Source organism: Pseudorca crassidens, chromosome 4 (genome assembly GCF_039906515.1).
Source record: "Pseudorca crassidens isolate mPseCra1 chromosome 4, mPseCra1.hap1, whole genome shotgun sequence".
Lineage (NCBI taxonomy): Eukaryota > Metazoa > Chordata > Mammalia > Artiodactyla > Delphinidae > Pseudorca > Pseudorca crassidens.
Window position 1 is genome coordinate 151,913,830 of NC_090299.1, and position 20,485 is coordinate 151,934,314.

General features: G+C 44.3%; 1 long non-coding RNA gene across 3 annotated transcripts; it reads left to right on the forward strand.

Moving 5' to 3' along the window:
* Window positions 1-489: 489 nt before the first annotated feature.
* Window positions 490-20,371, forward strand: LOC137224080 (uncharacterized). Of its 3 annotated transcripts, none has more exons than XR_010943228.1 (5): window positions 490-771; window positions 1,421-1,563; window positions 3,448-3,540; window positions 18,917-19,166; window positions 19,278-20,371. It is a non-coding gene; the product is annotated as an uncharacterized lncRNA (long non-coding RNA). The 3 variants fall into 3 exon arrangements; XR_010943229.1 differs by having other exon boundaries at window positions 490-756; XR_010943227.1 differs by having other exon boundaries at window positions 491-1,563.
* Window positions 20,372-20,485: the final 114 nt, after the last annotated feature.

Genomic DNA, 20,485 nt, shown 5'->3' on the forward strand with positions numbered 1-20,485 from the left:
GGGGGCGGGGGCCGCGGGGGGCAGGAGGCGGGGGGCAGGGGGCGGGGCGAGGCGCTTAAAGGGGGCCTGGGGAGACGCGGGTGGGGGGGCGCTGGGCGCTTAAAGGGGGAGGGGGGTGGGGCCTCGGGGAGGCGGGGGCAGGGCACTTAAAAGGGGAGGGAGCGGGGGCGGAGGGGGCGGTGCTTAAAGCGGGGGCCCCGAGGGCGGGGTGCGGGGCCAGCTGGGTGGGGGCCCTGGTGGGCAGGCGGCGGGGACCCGGGGGGTAGGGCTGGGGGCTGGAGTTTGGGGTGGAGGTTGTGGTGTTGGTGGGACGGGGGGCGGGGCCCGGTGGTGTTGGGGCGGGGGGGCGGCAGGGCGCTGGGACGCGGGGCGGGGGAGCGGGAGGGCGCTGGGACGCGGGGCAGGGGGGCGGGAGGGCGCTGGGACGCGGGGCGGGGCCCCTTGGGGGGCCGGGGTGGAGGGGTGGTGCTGGAACTGGGGCCGGGACCCGTGGGAGGGGGCAGGGGGGCGCGGCTCCGAAGGCGGCGGGGGTCCCCGGGGCGCTGCGTCCCTCGGAGCCCCGGAGAGCTGCAGGGCGGGTCTTTGTCGCGTTGAGACAAAGCCGCTGAACCTGGGCTCTCGCCTGTGCAGGTGCGCGGGCTCGTTCGCGGGAGGCGTGCGCTGGGGGAGCGGGCTTCCTGCACGAGGTCATCGCTCAGGGGTTGATTGGACGGAATCTCGCGACACCCCAGGCACTGGCGCTTGTGCCGGATCCACGTGAGAGTTCTCCGGGTTTGCTTTTATGAGGTTTTGGGGTTTTTTAATATTTGGTCGAGTAATTTGCTGTTTGGCATCTTGGTCCACCATCCCATAGTTACGTAAAAAGTTGCACGTGGAATTCACTACGTAGACTTAGAAACTTAAGCTATTTTAGAACAAGGGACTGCTTTCCTAATCATGTAACAGAGCACATCCTAACCTGATACCAGGCAGACGCTGTTTGGTGTGGGGAAGGGAGGTCTTACCGTGGTACCTGAGTTCACTCAGCTGCCAGCCCCTCCCTGGGTCTGTGAGAACTCCCGGCTGCGGTGTGAGGGACCAGCCTTCCAGCGCTGGCTGCCCAGCGTTTACACGGTGGTGAGATCCCGACCCACACCATGTCCTGCATGAGCCGCGGTCACTGAGCGCTTCACCTGGATTCTCTTAGACTTGTTGGAAGGAGGACTCTTGGAGACTCAAAAAGGCAAATGTATTTCCATGAATAGAAATATAATCCAACATATCTCTTCTGGGCCCAATTTAGTTTGCATTATCATTTTTTTATTGCGTAGGTTTCTGGCCTTGGTGGGAAGCTAGCTGTGAGTGAAGATGTGCTGAAATTTCACAAAAGTATGGGAAAGGTGGTAGAAATTGAAACGCAGTCATTTTTTTTTTCCTTCAGATTTTCACCATTAAAATGGTGAATTAAATGTTCATGCTGGTTCATCCTTTCCCATGATGGAGTGTGCACAGAACCCTGATTTGCAGCTCTGCTGTTTCTCTCTGTTTATTGAAAGCATCTACCTCACAGGACTGCCAGTACTGGTCAGTATCCTGTATTTCAGGTATTGGTCTCATCTGTTATGATTTTATTAAGACAAGGTCCTGAGTCGTATTATGGCCGGCCACACACCACCATTCCTTACCCCATCCTTGGTCAGAAAATAGCTTTTATTCTTAAAACTAAAATCTGCATACTCGTGGTGTGCCTAGCAGCTTTTGCAACAGCGTACCAAAGAGGAATTTGGTATGGTGTCCTTGGTTCCTCACCTCCAAGGGCTGTTCCTGTCCCACCCCTGTCCAAGTCTGTGGGATCATCCACAAGGGACAATTAAAAACTCAGCCTGCCCCGCCATCTTTCTCAATTTTGGACCTGACTGGGCAAAGGAAAAGTGTGCATTTACAACTACAGACAACACTTCAGTTAGGGGAGAAAAAAGGAACTGAAATGGTGCCCTTCTCCCACTTTGCTTCCTCTCAACTCCACGTTGTTCCTCATCCTGGTTCTGGCCACACCTTTCTCGCTTTGGATTTTAAGTGTTACAAAAATCCTAACCCACCGAGTTCTGGGAGACAGCTCCAGACAGCCCTTGCACCCCAGCTTCACTGTTTCTCCTCCTGGCTGTTCCGGGCCTCTTCAGAAACCCCTCGAGTCCCCTGGCATCCGTTGGTCACTGCTTCAGCCCTGAGGCTTAGCGCCGTCCCAGGCTCCAGCACTGGTCCTTCCATAGTCTCATACACCTCATCCTCCATCTTGGACAGTAATCTGCCCGCCGCTCATGCAGGCGGCCGTGGAAAGGAGGAGGAACCCAAACAATATCCTGAGGGTCTGGAGACGCAGAATAGGTCTCAGATGGGGAAGGCTGACTTCCTGGTCCTATTCCATTCTGAGTCCCGGTGAGCGTTCCCTCCAGTCTGAGTGTGAGTTCTGCAAATTGCTTTAGGTGTTTTGCTTCCACAATTAGAATGTCGTGGAGCCTGTAGCCTACCCGATACCTGTTACCCCCTTCTTCCCAACAGAAGCCCAGTTTTGTTCAGGTGTCCGTTCCTCCCTCAGGCCTGCGCACCTCAGGGAAGACCGACACTGTCCCCAGCCTGAGTCTGAAAGATCTACGGGAAATCCCGTTGCTTTTGCAAGGTGGTAGCTCAGGAATGAGCTAATGGAGAACAGGGGGCAAGAGGGAAAGGAGCTGGAGGGGAAGGAGGTGTTCTGGAAGTTTCTGCACTCTTCATAGAGAGCTATAAGGAGGGAGGTGGGGTTTTCCCTTCCTTTGGAGGTTGTATGTCTACGTGTAACGCGATAGTTCTTTTGCTGCAGCCTGAGCATGAAACCAGCCAGAGCAGGGAGGTGTGTCCCTCAATAACATTATTGAGCCACAGTCCCTGTACCCCGGCTGACCTTCCCCATTCAGTGAGATAATTTGCTAGTATCTGAAGCCAAAAGCAGTGTATAAGAGAGGGTCCTGTTTTCTGTCCTCAATTGCTTGTTATTTGAGGCAAGTAAACCCTACCTGCTTAACTTTCAGTGTACCAGGGGAACAGTCATCACCAATGGACCTCCTCTATTGTTTTCATATTTTGATGTCATTTTGCAAATCGTTTATAAGAGGCAAGAATAAAGGAATGGTGAAAATAATTTTTAAATTAATTTTTATTGGAGTATCGTTGCTTTACAATGTTGTGTTAGTTTCTGCTGTACAGCAAAGTGAATCAGCCATACATACACATATATCCTCTTTTTTGGATTTCTTTCCCGTTTAGGTCACCACAGAGCATTGAGTAGAGTTCCCTTTGCTATACACAGACTAGGTTCTTGTTAGTTGTCTATGTTATACATAGTTGTGTGAAAAATAATTTTTAAATAAATTTTAAAAAGAATTTAAACATAGCAAACTCAATTTTTTATTGCATATTTTCCTACATTTGAAGGAGCATTACCCTAACTGGCCATGAATACAACTATTGACAGGACCGAGGATTATGGATTTTTGCATCTCCAGCTCCATACGTGGATTCTGTGAGGTAATCGGTAGCAGGGATGTGGGGTTTTTTGAACAAATTAAATGTAAAAATGTTGATCTGATACTGTTACTTCTCAGTTTAAAAAGCTGCCCACAAGACACTCCTTCTTCCAAATTAAAAAAAAAAGTTTCTTTTCAGGTAATATTTACCTATTTATTAATGCCTCTAAGGTGTGTAACTTTGGTCCAGGCACTTAAATTCATGCACATATTTCAGATTCTGTGGACTTTATTTCACCTCCAGAGGCGAGGTCTTGGGAGCGATACAGAAACCCTCTCCCACTCATTCACACTCAAACACAGTGCATAACATTTAGAGGATGCAGGGAGGTACAAAGATGTTATGGTCATGTGTCCATCTGCAAGCTGGGTAAGTAGAAATAGCTACACATAACATGTGTGTGACCTTCCTTCCTTCCTTTTTCTTTCTTTTTTTTTTCTTCTTTGTTCACTTGTTCATTTGACAGGGATTTTATTTTGGGGGTCTGATGACCGCTTAAGTCAGTAGTTCAACAGACATCATACTTCATTGCTCTTCAATCGTGAATTCTACGTGAATTCATCCAGTTCTCGTATTTAGCCAGTAGTCATCTGGTGTGCCAATGCCACCTGTGCCCTAGCCACTGACTCTTCCCTGTTTGTTGCACAAAAATTACTTTGGAATTCTGCTTCAAACTGGGACTTGCCCACCCACATTCTGCCCCACCTCCCCTTCCTCAAAGCCCACTAAAACGACAGCAGAGGAATAAGAAGGTGTCGGCCTGCAAGGAACAAGGACAAAGGGCAGGAGAGATTTCCACAAACATTTGGCCAAGGACAAGTGTTTGCAGGTGGAAAGTGGATGAAGGAGGAGTAACTAGTTGATCAGAGAGGAGGAGTTCAAACCCAAGAATGAAGACGCAGGCCAGCCCCCCCGAGACTCTGAAGCCTCCGCACTTGGGAGGTGAGGGTCCCTGAAAGATGGGTGAAGGTCTACATGTGAACTAGTTAGACCCCAGGGCCCTTCTCTCCTCACCCTGCACTACCAGGCACCATCTATCCATCCGTGGGCCAAAGAGGGGCATCAGGTGAGTGCCTGGCCAGAGGGAGAGGATGGCGGCAGACAAAAGCTCTCCAGACATCTGCCGTGGCAGGAGCCCAGTGGAAGGCCGGTCCTCTACTAGAGCACCTGCTTGTGGATTTCACAAATCAGTACTCCACACAGAGAATTTCTTCTAAAATGCTTAGAGTCTCACTCCTCAGTATGAGGGGCAGTCCAGGAATCGGTAACCATGTGATGAACACCTGCAACATGGTAAGGAAAATACACACAGAAGTGAAAGGGAACTGGAGCAAACAGACAATGCAAGGAGAAAGGGACTTCAAAGCTGTAATTGATTAATAGCATCAAAGGGACAAAGTCAGATATGCCTGTAACACAAAAACAGGAAGCGATGAAAGAAGAACACTCAACAAGAAAGCTCTCTTGAAAATTAAATATATGATGTAAATAAAATATTCAGTGAAAAGAACTGAAGGACAAAGTTGGGAAAGATGGAAAATAGAAGAGGAAAGATGAGAATGTTGGTGAATCCATCCAGAGAATTACTAATAGGAGCTTCAGAAAGGAGATCAGAGAAAACAGTGGGGAGCAAATCATCAAAGAAATAATAAAAGAAAATTTCCCATAGCTGAAGGAGAGGTGTCCCCACATGGATAGGGCCTGCCCAGAACAGGACATGTCCTTGAACTTCAAGGCATTTCATCATTAAATTTCAGAACATCTTGGATAAGGGAAAAAAAACTGTAAAACCTTTCAGAGAGAAAAGCTAATCAAAAAATGGAGCAGGGGGTTTCCCTGGTGGCGCAGTGGTTGAGAGTCCGCCTGCCGATGCAGGGGACACGGGTTCGTGCCCCGGTCCGGGAAGATCCCACATGCCGCGGAGCGACTGGGCCCGTGGGCCATGGCCGCTAAGCCTGCGCGTCCGGAGCCTGTGCTCCGCAACGGGAGAGGCCACAGCAGTGAGAGGCCCGCGTACCGCAAAAAAAAAAAAAAAAAGGAGCAGGACTCAGAACAGCATCAGAGCCGTTTCTAGCTGCTCTTGATGGTGGCAGACAACAGAGCAGCACCTTAAACGTTCAGAGGGAAGACTGTTTTCATCCTAGGATCCTGGACTAAACTAAACCATAAATCAGTAGTGTAGAATACACACACTTTTAGATACACAAGTTCTCAAACATTGTACCTCCATTCTTTTTCAGGCAGCTGGAAGATGTACGTATGTTAGCAAAATAGGGGATTAAAACAAGAGAAGGGAAGATACAGGCAACAAGATACTAGGAAAAAAAGCAGCTAGGTGGCAGGAAGGGCGACCCAGGACCTCTCGAAAACAACAGGCTAGGGGCAGGAGAAGGGAAGGGGCTCCAGAGGTAGCTAAGGAAAACAGAACCAAGTATTCGAGTGTAAGGAGTATATTATTAATAAGTATATGGCAGAGGTGCTGGAGCATTGGGGAAAAATTAACGATAGGTAGCTGGAAAACCAAACAAATGATAAAATGAGGCAATTATTAACTTCAGAAAAAAAGAAAGCGTGTGCAGGAAAAGAAAAAGTGGTTGCAATGCGTTAGTTGGCTCTTGGTCACTGAGTGACCGATATTTATATAGTCTCACTAATGTAACGTCAGCTATTGATTTAACAAAAATTATACGTAACTATGCTGGGGGAGGGAAGAAGAAAAGTGGGGTCGGGGTAAGGGAGGGATAGTCTAGTATTTATTCACAATGGCGGGAAGTCAAGAGACAAGGACTTAAATAGGCAAATCAAGAAACAGTGACAGAAGCATATAACTTTTTAAAGAGATGGAGGAAGATATCAGTGAAGCTAGCTAGAAAAGTTGAAGGTGGTAACCTGTAGGGCTGGGACTGGCTGTGGGGAAGGGTGGGGCAGGAGACCCATGTTTGTTTGTTTTTTAATTTATTTATTTTTGGCTGTGTTGGGTCTTTGTTTCTGTGCGAGGGCTTTCTCCAGTTGCAGCGAGTGGGGGCCACTCTTCACCGCGGGGCGTGGGCCTCTCACTATCACGGCCTCTCCCGCTGCGGAGCACAGGCTCCAGACGTGCAGGCTCAGTAGTTGTGGCTCACGGGCCCAGTTGCTCCGTGGCATGTGGGATCTTCCCAGACCAGGGATCGAACCTGTGTCCCCTTTACTGGCAGGCGGATTCTTAACCACTGCGCCACCAGGGAAGCCCCCGCTGGGTTTTATTATAAAGCCTTTTAGTACTATTTGACTTTTTATTTTATTTATTTTATTTTTAAAACATCTTTATTGGAGTATAATTGCTTTACAAGGGTGTGTTAGTTTCTGCTTATAACAAAGTGAATCAGCTACAGGTATACATATATCCCCATATCTCCTCCCTCTTGCATCTCCCTCCCTCCCACCCTCCCTATCCCACCCCACTAGGTGGTCACAAAGCACTGAGCTGATCTCCCTGTGCTATGCGGCTGCTTCCCACTAGCTATCTATTTTACATTTGGTAGTGTATATATGTCCATGCCACTCTCTTACTTCGTCCCAGCTTACCCTTCCCCCCTCCCCGTGTCCTCAAGTCCATTCTCAACGTCTGTGTCTTTATTCCTGTCCTGCCCCTAGGTTCTTCAGAACCATTTATTTTTTTAGATTCCATATATATGTGTTAGCATACAGTATTTGCTTTTCTCTTTCTGACTTAACCTCACTCTGTGTGACAGACTCTAGGTCCATCCACCTCACTACAAATAACTCAATTTTGTTTCTTTTTATGGCTGAGTAATATTCCATTGTATATATGTGCCACATCTTCTTTATCCATTCCTCTGTTGATGGACACTTAGGTTGCTTCCAGGTCCTGGCTATTGTAAATAGTGCTGCAGTGAACATTGTGGTATATGTAGCTTTTTGAATTGTGGTTTTCTCAGGGTATATGCCCAGTAGTGGGATTGCTGGGTGGTATGGTAGTTCTATTTTTAGTTTATTAAGGAACCTCCATACTGTTCTCCATAGCGGCTGTATCAATTTACATTCCCACCAACAGTGCAAGAGGGCTTCATTTTCTCCACACCCTCTCCAGCATTTATTGTTTGTAGATATTTTGATGATGGCCATTCTGACCGGTGTGAGGTGATACCTCATTGTTATTATTATTTTTTTAAAAGAAGATGTTGGGGGTAGGAGTTTATTAATTAATTTATTTTTGCTGTGTTGGGTCTTCGTTTCTGTGCGAAGGCTTTCTCTAGTAGTGGCAAGCGGGGGCCACTCTTCATCACGGTGCGCGGGCCTCTCACTATCGCGGCCTCTCTTGTTGTGGAGCACAGGCTCTAGACGTGCAAGCTCAGTAGCTGTGGCTCACGGGTGTGACACGGGATGCTCACATCCCGCGGCATGTGGGATCTTCCCAGACCAGGGCTCGAACCCGTGTCCCCTGCATTGGCAGGCGGACTCTCAACCACTGCGCCACCAGAGAAGCCTCTTCACTGTAATTTTGATTTGCATTTCTCTAATGATTAGTGACGCTGAGCATCCTTCCATGTGATTGTTGGCAATCTGTATATCTTCTTCGGAAACTATTTGACTTTTTAAATGATAGATATGAATGTGCTTGTGTGTGTGTGTGTTTTCCTTTGATAAAAAGTAAAGTTTGTTTTTAAACAGTCTCACTTGTGGACATTGTTCAAGTCCTATTTCTGGGCCTGATCTTGTGAGATTCCAATCTAGTGAGAGTGGGACTCAGGAAATGAACTTTACGTAGAACCTCAACAAATTCGGATGCGAGGACTTTCCGGTGGTGCAGTGGTTAGGAGTCCACCTGCCAGTGCAGGCGATACGGGTTCAAGCCCTGGTCCAGGAAGATCCCACATGCCGCGGAGCAACTAAGCCCGTGCACCACAACTGCTGAGCCCACGTGCCACAGCTACTGAAGCCTGCACGCCTAGAGTCCGTGCTTTGCAACAAAAGAGGCCGCCGCCGTGAGAAGCCCGCGCACCGCAACGAAGAGCAGCCCCTGCTCGCCACAACGAGAGAAAAGCCCGCGCACAGCAACGAACACCCAATTCAGCCAAAAATAAATAAACTAATTAATTAAAAAAAAAAAAGAAAACTGGATGCAGATGGTTTGTGGACAATACTTTGAGAAACATCACTCAGATCCCCTGAAATTCTACACAAAGTCTTGCAAGAATGTGCAGTTTTTTGGAGAAAGACCATACTTTTAAGATTCTCTTTGATGCCCCCAAACCCAAAAAAGTTTAAGCATTGCTGTTCTCTGTCTGCATTCCTTCCAAGAATAATTGAGATTCCATTCATTAATTAAGGTCAAAAGCACAGCTAATTATTGTTGTAGTGAGTTAAATACTTTGTAAAACTCATTAATGTTATAGACTGGAAAGCACTGGCTGAATTTTCAGTCCATTGCTTAGCACTGCCAAGGCGGATAGCAGTGCATTAGTACTTCAGTGCATTGAATATAAATCGAGTGGCTTGATACGCTAACACAAGTGTAAATCAACTATACTTCAATTAAAAAAAAACCAGTGGCTTGAAAAAGTTAATGTGGATCCATTGGCACCTACCAGTGATGTTGACCAAGCCTATAGTTAAATTTTATTCAGTTGGAAAAAACGTGCATATGTTGTCATTCAGTGGTATCTTTATATAATAATGCCACATAAATAGTGCTGGAGTCCAACTAGAAAAGTTAATGCAGGTATTTTGACAACCTTGTACTTTTATTCAACATTTTAGTAACTTTATGGTGTAAACCAGCCTTTCTCAAATTTATTTAACCTTTCAACCTTTTAAAAATTGTTTTTGTCTTTATAAAACACAAGAGGAGTTCATGAGTTGTGATTTGGATTAAACTAGACAGCAAAATATGATTTCAGATTAATTGCTGGAAGGAATTAAATTTGGATTCATACGTTTCCTTTAAACCTTGTTATACATTAAGAAGTTAGAGCAGTTACTTTTTTTAGTGACTATAAAAAGTATAAAATATTTTTAAAAGATACATTACATAGACCAGCACAAACCAGTAGCCAAGTTAGTATTTGTTGAATGAATAACAACATATAGCATGGCAATTGTTAGTTATTTAAGCAGACTGTATGCCAATTTGCATATCAAATGTTTCTTATTAATAGATCAGTCATCTCTGATATTCTTAGGTGTGGCACACTATTTCTTAAAAATAATAGCAAGGCCATCCGTAACACTTACTGTGTCCCAGACCTTGTCCTAAGCATTTTCTTGTTGTTAGTTCATTTAACCCTGGCAACAACTCTATGAGGGAAGTAGTATTATCACTCCCATTTTACAGATGAGAAAACTGATACACGCAGTTAAGTAGCTGTGCACAGCTAATGAAAAGCCAAGCAATGATTAGAAACCATCAGTCTGGCACTAGAATCTTATCCTTTTAACTACTCTCACAAGACAAACTATTACAGAAAAACAATCACATAAGCAATTATATCAATATACTGTACAATAAAATATCAAATGAAATCTGCATGATACCTCTTGTTTAACAGGCAAAGATTTTGCATCATTTTTTGATAGCCTTGAACTAATATTTCTATTTCACTTGTCCCACATAATTTTATCTTAATGTAAAACAATCTGTATACTTCAAAATTTTTGATTATTCAATTATACTCTGTAACAAAATATGTATATAAATTTAATTTTCTGGGCTAATGAAGCTCTAAATTAAAATATCCTATCATTCTAGTTCAAAATTTATCAATATAACAAAAATTTATAATTCTTAAACATAAAAAATAAAATTGTGCTATAAATGCATTTCTCAATGACAGATAAAGCTAAGATTCACCTTATTCACTCTTATGGATAAATATTACTCATTGCAAGAATCAGACAGGTTCAACATTAATTCATACTTTTCCTTTGTTGTTATAGACGTAAACGCTGAGAAACTGTATTTACGTAAATAAGTAGATGAGAATGGAAGGAATTTTGTTACAGCATTATAATTTTTTCCAAGTCAAATTTTAAAAAAATCACTGTGTTCTAAACATTAAAAATTAGACTGGTGTCCAACATATGAAAAACTCACTGTTAGAAGTTAACATTAATTTTCAACTGTTTTTCATGGACTTTCTATTCTCTTCTACGTATTTGTTTTTTCCTTTTCAGTCAATTATGAGACTCTCGTCATTATAGATTTAGAGGATATTTTGATTTCCTCTAAATTTTCAAGGGCCAAGTCCCTCACTTACTCTCATTCTCATAAAAAATTTTTTCTGGCTCTTATTTACCTTTCCCAATCATTTTTATATCAACTTGTCAATTTTGTAAAAATCTGGGTTGGGATGTTTACTGAAGTGCACTGCATTTTAGATGAATTTGGGCATATTTGATATTGTTCCAATACTGACTCTTCCCATCCAGGAACTCAGAAAGTCTCTCCACCTCTGCAAGCCTTGTATCATGTCCCACAATGAAGTTTCATAGTTTTTGTTTCATGGGTTTCGCATATTTTTTTCTGAATTTAAGATACATATATTTTGACCACTTCAAACGCATTCTTCCTTCCTTCCTTCCTTTTTCTTTTTTTCCTCTTGCCATCCCAAATAGATTGCAAACCCTTGTGGGATTGGAAATGGACTGCCTTATAACCTCCTAAGTGCCTAGGACAAAGCTGTGCTGGAACGGTTAAGGAAAGAAATACTTGTTGAAGAAATCAATGAATGAAAGTCCTGATTCATAAACTAGAAACGCGACAGGAATGATCTGGGAGAGATTCTTGGAAAGGATTCAAAAGAATTATAGTTCCTTAAAACTGGATGATAGTGCGGCTTGATTCTACCGCATGGCAGATTTGACAAGCCGTTTGATATATTTCTTTTAACTAAAGAGACAAAATGACCTGGATATTGGACAGAGTCTCCCAGTGTGGGTTCACTCAGGGACCCAGAGGACATAAATATTTGCTTCTCATTTCCTAAGGCTTTGAGAAAAATGCTCAAGTTTTTCCCCCTGTGAGGGTTCCAGAAACATTATTTTCACTGAACATTAAGGATCATTTAAAATTTTCTTGTAAGAAGGATGTCTGGGGAGTTCCCTGGGGGCCTGGTGGTGAGGATTTGGCACTTTCACTGCCGTGGCCCTGGGTTCAAGCCCTGGTCGGCGAGCTGAGGTCCCGTAAGCCGCGTGGCATGGACTTGGGGTCTCCTTCCTCCTCGAGGCCACTTTCGAACTCCTCCCCTCCCCCCATCCCCAGCTTTGAATCTCACGTCATCAGATACACCACCTCCTGTGCCTCACTGCCCTTTGCCCTTATTTCTCAGAGATTTTAGCAGCTGGCGCCCTGTCCTCGTCTCCAGGAAAAGTCCTGTCATGATTCTAAGTCATTTCAATATCCGTTTGGCTCGGGCTTCAGCTTTCCAGCCCTCAGCCCCTTGACTTCCTTTCTTCCTAGGCTTTTGCCTGGGTCAGTCATGCACCGTGAGATCACACCCTAGAGCTTGACCTCATACTCTCAATGGTCAGCATGCTCTGGTACCACCACTGCCACCCCCGGCGCCTCTGGTCCCTGACACCCTGTTCCTGTGCTGAGGTCTGCAGCCCCTCGACCCACCACCTCCCAGTCACGGCTCAGCCCCCCGGACCCCCTCTCTCCTCCTTACCTAGCATACTTTCCTTGGTCAATTACTATTTCACTCCCTTGCAGAGAGTTCTAATTATCCACCTGCCCTATCCATCCTCCTTCCTTCCAAGATGCTAGAATTATAGCTGAGCACACAGCTGGCCATATACACGACATTTCCTGGGCTTCCTTGATTTAAATGTGGCCGTAGGACCAACCTTTTACCAACGGAATAAGCGCCTAAGTGATGTGCGACCCCTGCAGGCTGGGCCCTTAAAACAAGCGCAGTGCTTTCTCCTCATGCGTTCTTTCCCCTCCTGATAACGGGTAAAGATGTGCCTGCTTCCCAGTACCCACGATTCAGATGGGAACAAAGCCCTATCACGAAAGACAAACGAGAGAGAAAGCCCCTCCCTCTGCCCCTTAAAGGATCCTCTGAAGCTGAGACCCAGTAACCTGGAACGGTCACTTCGGTCTGTGGCTTGAAATAGACATAAAATCTGCTTTAAGTCTCAGAATTAATGTTGGATTGCTTTGTTACAGCAGCCTACCTTGACTCTAAAGAATACAGCTCTCGGGGCTTCCCTGGTGGCGCACTGGTTGAGAGTACGCCTGCCGATGAGGGGGACGCGGGTTCGTGCCCCGGTCCGCGAAGATCCCACATGCCGCGGAGCGGCTGCGCCCGTGAGCCATGGCCGCTGACCCTGCGCGTCCGGAGCCTGTGCTGCGCAACGGGAGAGGCCGCAACAGTGACAGGCCCGCGTACCGCAAAAAAAAAAAAAAAAAAAAAAGAATACAGTTCTCAACGCCCTTGGTTGTCTCCCGTCTGAATACTCCCCTGGCAAGACCACAAGCCTGGTTGAAACTCCACCTCTCCCTCCCCTGAGCTCATCCATGGTTTCTGGCCAGAGAAAAACTCTTGCCGATCAGGCTCACTTTAATTTCTGGACACTGAACTCCCAGTAGGCTTTGAACGCTGCCTGGTAATCACACCATCCCTCCCCCTCGCCCGGCCTCCAGGACAAACCATCCTCCTTGCCCAGACCTCCCACAGGGCATCCCCAGCCTCACGCTCGGCTGGTGACCCTGCGTTCTATTTCCCTGAAGGAACTGAAAGCTCCAGGATTTCAAGGCGCGCCTGTCTCCTATGTCCCGAGCCTCTCGCACCCGTGCCCACCTCCTGTTACTGTGGGTGACCGGTCCGTTCTTCCACGTTTGCACCAGATCTCAAAAACTTCTTCTCTATGCAGAGACTTTACCCTAGCCATTCTCCCTTCTCTCCGGCACCATCGCATTTTCTCTCTCTGCTTCACCTTCCCCATAGCATACAAATGTTCCTTCATTTCTCCCACCTAGAAAAAAATCTAAAAAGCCTTTCAAGAGCCCTTTCCTTATGGCTATCCCTTCAGCACTGCTGCTGCTTTTTTATATGTCTTGAATTTAGCTTTTGTCTTTTTGTTTTAAATTATTTTGAAAAACTTCAAGCATACACAAAGGTAGAAAGACATATATCATTACCCAGTTTCAAAGACTGTAAACATTTTGTCAATCTTATTTCATGCACCTGCCTTCCCTAAATCTGGAGTATCTTAAACCAAATCCCAGACGTCGTATCATTCACCTGTAAATCATCCACTGTACATCTCTAACACATAATGACTCTAAAAGATGCCAGTCACAATACCCGTATCATGCAACAAACCTACAATAAATACATGATCAGGGGTTAAATTTCCTAGTTTGTCTCAAAAACATCTTTCTTTTATAATAGATTGGCTCAACTCAGGCACTCAACATGTTGTATTTAGAGGTGGTTTTTCGTCTCTAACAGTTTCGCCCCCTCCCCTTTTCATGCCATTTATGTTTTCTGGTTTTTTATACAAAGCTCATTTTCCCCGTGGAAGTCCCCACGTTCTGGATTCGGCTTACTGCATCCTCATGACTCTTCCAGCATGTTCCTGTCTCTCTTATATTTCCTGTAAATTGATAGTAATAGCTTTTCTTTTTTCCATTTTTAAAAATCAAAGTTGATTTACAATGTTGTGTTAATTTCAGGTGTACAGAGAAGTGATTCAGTTATATACATATAGAATACATATAATATATATATTTTTCATATTCATTTCCATTATGGTTTATTACGGGATATTGAATATAGTTCCCTGTGCTATACTGTAGGTCTTTGTTGATTATCTGTATCATATACAGTAGAGTGTGCATGTTAATCCCAAACTCCTAATTTATCCCTCCCCCCCTTTCCCCTTTGGCAACCACAGGTCTGTTCTCTATGCCTGTGAGTCTGTTTCTGTTTCTTAGACAAGTTCATTCGTGTCCTACTCTAGATTCCTCATATAAGTGTGATATCACATGGCATTTATCTTTCTCTGGCTGACTTCACTTAGTGTGCTCATCTCCAGGTCCATCCATGTTGCTGCAAGTGGCATTATTTCATTCTTTTTCTGGATGAGCGGTAGTAACATCTTGGGGCTTGATTCTCTGCTTTCTGGAACCCACCTCGGTCTCGCATTCACCCTCCCACCATCTAAGACTGTGTGTGGTCAGGCTCCTTAATGACCCACATCGCTACGACAGACGGAATGGCCTGTTCTCAGGCCCCTCTTCCCGCTCCAACGGCAGTGTGGGAACTTGTCACTGTGCCCCCTGGGTGACCTCCTATGTCTGGCTCGCAGGACTCCATCCTTGGGTTCTGCTCTTAGCCTCGCTTGTTGCTCCTTCCCCGTCTGTTCTGTGGCTCCTCTGACCACTCCTACCTCTACGTGTTGGTGCACTGGAGGATGCTTTTCCATTTCCCTTCTCTACATGCACTAACTTGATGCTCTCATCCAGCCAGTTCTCAGGCTTTGCTGACCATTTTACATGTGCTGACTTCCTAATTTTAGAGCTTCGGCCCGGGTCCCTCCCGCAAACCCCAAATTCCCATAGCCAGCTGTTGAGCTGGTATTTCCATTTGCGTGTCTAACGAGCACCTCCGTGTGGTCCTGCCTGTGATTGGACACCTGAGCTCCTTCCCAGTCTGCTCCCCCTTAGACTCCTTCATCACAGTTCATAGAAGGTCACCCTTCCAGTTTTTCAGGTCCGAAATCTCAGAGTCATTCTAGACTCTTTCTCTCAACCCCACGTAGAATCTGTCATAAATCCGAGTGACTACTTTCACAACACACCCACAGTCTGGATATTTCCCACCACCTCTGCTGCTGTCATCTTGATGCCACCCTTTGTCATCTCGCGCCTCACCCCATCGCTCCTAACTGCTCCATCCCGCTCCCTGTTCTTAGCACAGCAGTTAGGGTGAGCTTTCAAAAGTGCAGGTCACCACCTCACTCCGGTAAGCATGGCCATCATCACAAAGTCTACAAACAGCAGGTGCTGGAGAGGGTGTGGAGAAAAGGGAACATCCTTCCTCCTGCACTGCTGGTGGGAATGTAAACTGGTGCAGCCACTACGGAGAACAGTATGGAGGTTCCTTAAAAAACTAAAAATAGAGTTACCATATGATCCAGCAATCCCACTCCTGGGCACATATCTGGACAAAACTGTAATTCAAAAAGATACATGCACCCCAGCGTTCACAGCAGCACTACTTGCAATAAGCAAGATATAGAAGCAACCTAAGTGTCCATCAACAGAAGAATGGATAAAAAAGATGTGGCACATATATACAATGGAATATTAGCCATAAAAAAGAATGAAATAATGTCATTTGCAGCAATATGGATGGACCTAGAGATTATCATACTAAGTGAAGTAAGTCACACGAAGAGAAATATCATGATATCACTTATATGTGGAATCTAAAAAAAGATACAAATGAACTTATTTACAAAACAAACAGACCCACAAGCATAGATAACAATCTTATGGTTACCAAAGGGGAAGGGGGAGAGGGATAAACTGGGAATTTGGGATTAACGGATACACACCGCTATATATAAAATAAATAAACAACAAGGACCTACTCTACAGCACAGGGAACTATGCTCAATACCTTGTAATAACCTATAACAGAAAAGAATCTGAAAAAGAATATATATGTATATATTCAGATGTGTATACATATGTGTGTATGTGTGTTTCTGTCCTGCTCCCCCAAAACTTCTCTGCCATCTCCCGCATGGTCTCCCCCTTGCTCTCCCGACTCTGGCCACACTGGCCCTCCTGCTGTCCCACCACCCGCCTGCCTCTCCCTCCCCGTCCCTCTTCCTACCACCCCTGCCCCCCTCCACTCATCTTAGCTTTAGGTGCTCTGACTGGGCTGGTCTTCCCACTGCATCAGCGCAGCTCACTCCCTCACTTCCTTCAGACTTTGCCTTTCCATCGAATCCTTTCCTGACTACCCTCTTCAAACTTCCATTCCCCTAGAAGTAGAATTGGTGGGTCAAAGAGCATAAGCATTTTGAGTTTTCATAAATCCTAAATCTGACCAAATTACTGTCACCAGCATGAGCATACAAGTTTCCCCTAGAGCCTGGCCAATTGAGGCTGTTAACAGCTTTTGAATTCTTGAGACAGTGTAGTTTAATTTGCCTTTCTTTTCTCACGTGAGTTTGAACATGAGTTTAAGAGCCATTTCTGGCAATCTGTATATCTTCTTTGGAGAAACGTCTATTTAGGTCTTCTGCCCATTTTTGGATTGGGTTGTTTTTTTGATATTGAGCCACATGAGCTGCTTGTATATTTTGGACATTAATCCTTTGTCAGTTGCTTCATTTGCAAAGATTTTCTCCCATTCTGAGGGTTGTCTTTTCATCTTGTTTATGGTTTCCTTTGCTGTGCAAAAGCATTTAGGTTTCATTAGGTCCAATTTGTTTATTTTTTATTTCCATTATTCTAGGAGGTGGGTCAAAAAAGATCTTGCTGTGATTTATGTCAAAGAGTGTTCTGCCTATGTTTTCCTCTAAGAGTTTTATAGTGTCTGGCCTTACACATGAAAAGATGTTCAACATCACTAATCATTAGAGAAATGCAAATCAAAACCACAATGAGGTACCTATCACCTCACACTGGTCAGAATGGCCATCATCAAAAAATCAACAAACAATAAACGCTGGAGAGGCATTTATTGGAGAAAAGGGAAGCCTCTTGCACTGTTGGTGGGAATGTAAATTGATACACCCACTGTGGAGAATAGTATGGAAGTTTCTTAAAAAAACAAAAATAGAACTACCACATGACCCAGCAATCCCACTGCTGGGTATATACCCTGAGAAAACCGTAATTCAAAAAGCTACATGTACCACAGTGTTCACTGCAGCACTATTTACAGTTGCCAGGACATGGAAGCAACCTAAGTGTCCATTGACAGATGAATGGATAAAGGAGATGTGGCACATATACAATGGAATATTACTCAGCCATAAAAAGAAACGAAATTGAGTTATTTGTAGTGAGGTGGATGGACCTAGAGTCTGTCATACAGAGAGAAGTCAGTCAGAAAGAGAAAAACAAATACCATATGCTAACACATATATATGGAATCTAAGAAAACAGTACTGATGAACCTAGTGGCAGGGCAGGAATAAAGACACACATGTAGAGAACGGACTTGAGGACACAGCGGGGGATTGGAAGCTGGGATGAAGTGAGAGGGTGGCATGGACACACACACTACCAAATGTAAAATAGATAGCTAGTGGGAAGCAGCCGCATAGCACGGTGAGATCAGCTCCGTGCTTTGTGACCACCTAGAGGGGTGGGATGGTGGGGTGGGAGGGAGGCTCAAGAGGGAGGGGATATGGGGATATATGTATATGTGTAGCTGATTCACTTTGCTATACAGTAGAAACTAACACAACAATGTAAAGCAATTATACTTCAATAAAGATATTAAAAATAAATGAAAATAAAATACAAATGCTACTACATTAAAAAAAGGAGCCATTTATATTCCCATTTCTGAAAGCTGTAAGTTCATATTCCTCAGCCACTTTTCTAAGGATGTTGGTCTTCTCATTTACTTTGTAGCAGCTCTTTGTGAACTACAGAAGTAAGTACTTGCCTGTGATAATAGCTGGAACTGCCAACTACAAACTGGCACTTGCCAGCTCCCTCTACAAGGATTAAATCATGAGGCGCAGCAGCTGCTGACCTTCAACACCCCCTAAAAGGAGTTCAGGCTGGAGATCAGGAATGAGGCCCTCTGTGCTCTGGGAGAAACTGGCAGAACAGGTCTTCAGATAGTTAGATATTTTCAGGAGAAGATTTTATGAACCCAGTTTCTTGCATCTTCTCATACCTAGAAAAGCACTAAAATCCTTCATGGTGACATCTGGTCCTCGAGACTAGCAGCAAACTTCTGCCAAAATGTGTGCTTGATTGCACGTCCCCCCTTCACTAGAGTCACGTACATACTGACCTCCCCCCTCCCCCCGCCTCTGTGGAGCATTTTCTCAGAGCTCTCTGAAATGCTGTCTCTCAGGCCCTAGTCCTCCTTTTGCCCCAAATAAAACTTAACTCACAACTCTCACATTGTGCATTTTTTTTTCAGTCTACAGAATAAAATGTTCCCAGCTTGTCATCTTTGACTTTATGATTTTTCTATGCAGAAGTTTTAAAAATTGGAAGTCTATTTCATTAATATTTTCTTTTATGGGTTCTGAGTATTGTGTCATACTATAAAATCCCTCTCCCATCTGAGATAACTTTTTTCTTTTCCATTTAAATCTTTTATGCATCTGGAATTCATTTTGGTACAAGATGTGCGTTACATGTCCGACTTTATTGCTTTTACAGATGGTCCCCCATTTGCCCCGCACCGTTTGGTGAATGCTCCATGTTTTCTCCGTCGACATGAAACGCCTCCCAGGAGATTCTTGGGCAGACTTCATGGCTTCTGAGCTGAGCTTGTGGTGACAGTGGTTCCTCTTTGTGAAACCTCTCCAGGCAGGCAGAGACCTCAAACACGCCACTGAGAGCTGCAAACAAGTCAAACCTGCACCAGTACCGGCGTATGTGAGGTCTCCAAATTGCAGCCTGGAATGATGTGAGCGCATGATTCCCATCTAGTTGGTTTCTCCACTCCACATACCGTCTCTCCAATAAAGTCAGGAGGTGACAGGGAATAGTCACATGGTTTTGGTTGTTTGTTTTGCAGACTTTACTCCGTCAACATGTGAGGAAGACCTGAACTTAATATTTGCAAAGCACTTTGAACTATGGAGAAGAAAGGTGCTATGTAATCCTCGTGTTATCTTTTAGATTTTGAGCATGTTACTGTGACATCAGCATCCTAGGCTTAATGAAGTTTTATTTCAGCTAATATAAGTTCATCCTTCTGTGTTCAACTAGCTGTGAAACCAAGCCACTGGGTGTGGATTATGAGGGCTGAAGCTTTGGGGAGTGCGGTGAAATTTTTCAGAATTCGTGATAGCATATAAGACCACTGAAGCCGGTTTACCTGCCTTCTATCTACAAGGATGCTTTTTAAACTAGGACACACGTCTATTGTTCAGTGATAATTATAGTGATAATGCTGACACCAAGATACTGCAAAATCCTGCTGCACCTTTTGAATTAAGTTCTGAATCATCAAAAATAATTATAATATAATTTAAGTTTCAAGACAATTTGGCTGTGTTCCTTAATGGTTAGGAGTTTTGTTTAAGACACAGACAAGGGTGAATTTAATCTTGATTCTTCCACCTTTTATCTGAGTAACTTTGAGCAAGTATCCCAACTTCTGTAAGCTTTAATTTCTCATATAGAAAATGGTAATGATAATTGTACTTATTGTTATAGGGACTAATAAGAAAATCCATTTAAAGCAAAATAAGGCACTTCCTGTCTGACTGGCAAAGATCAAAAAGATCAATAACACCTCTGGAGGTGACCGTCTGGTGGAGACAGGTATACTGCTCAAGGGGGTGTATATCGATATAGCTACCACATAAAACAGTTTACAGTATCTATCAATATCTATCAAATGCACACACATACCTCTACCAGCACTTCCTCTAGCTGGAATTTATTGAACAGATGTACTTGTAAATGAGCAAACTGATAACTGTAGCAGATATTTATTGCAGTGCTGTTATAGTAAGAATAGAGTGGAAAAAGCCTAAATATCCATCTCTAAGCGTTTGTTCTGATGGACTCATGCAATCACATACCATGCTGTAATAAACAGCAAGGAAATGTTTATGCCATCGAATGAGATGTTACCAGGATATACTGCTAATCAGAAGAAGCAAGGTGTAAACAGTGTGTAAAAACAGGGGATGGAAATATATATATATAGATATATAGATATATATATATGTCTGTATAATCACAGAAAAGCTCAAGAAAAACACTTAAGAAAAT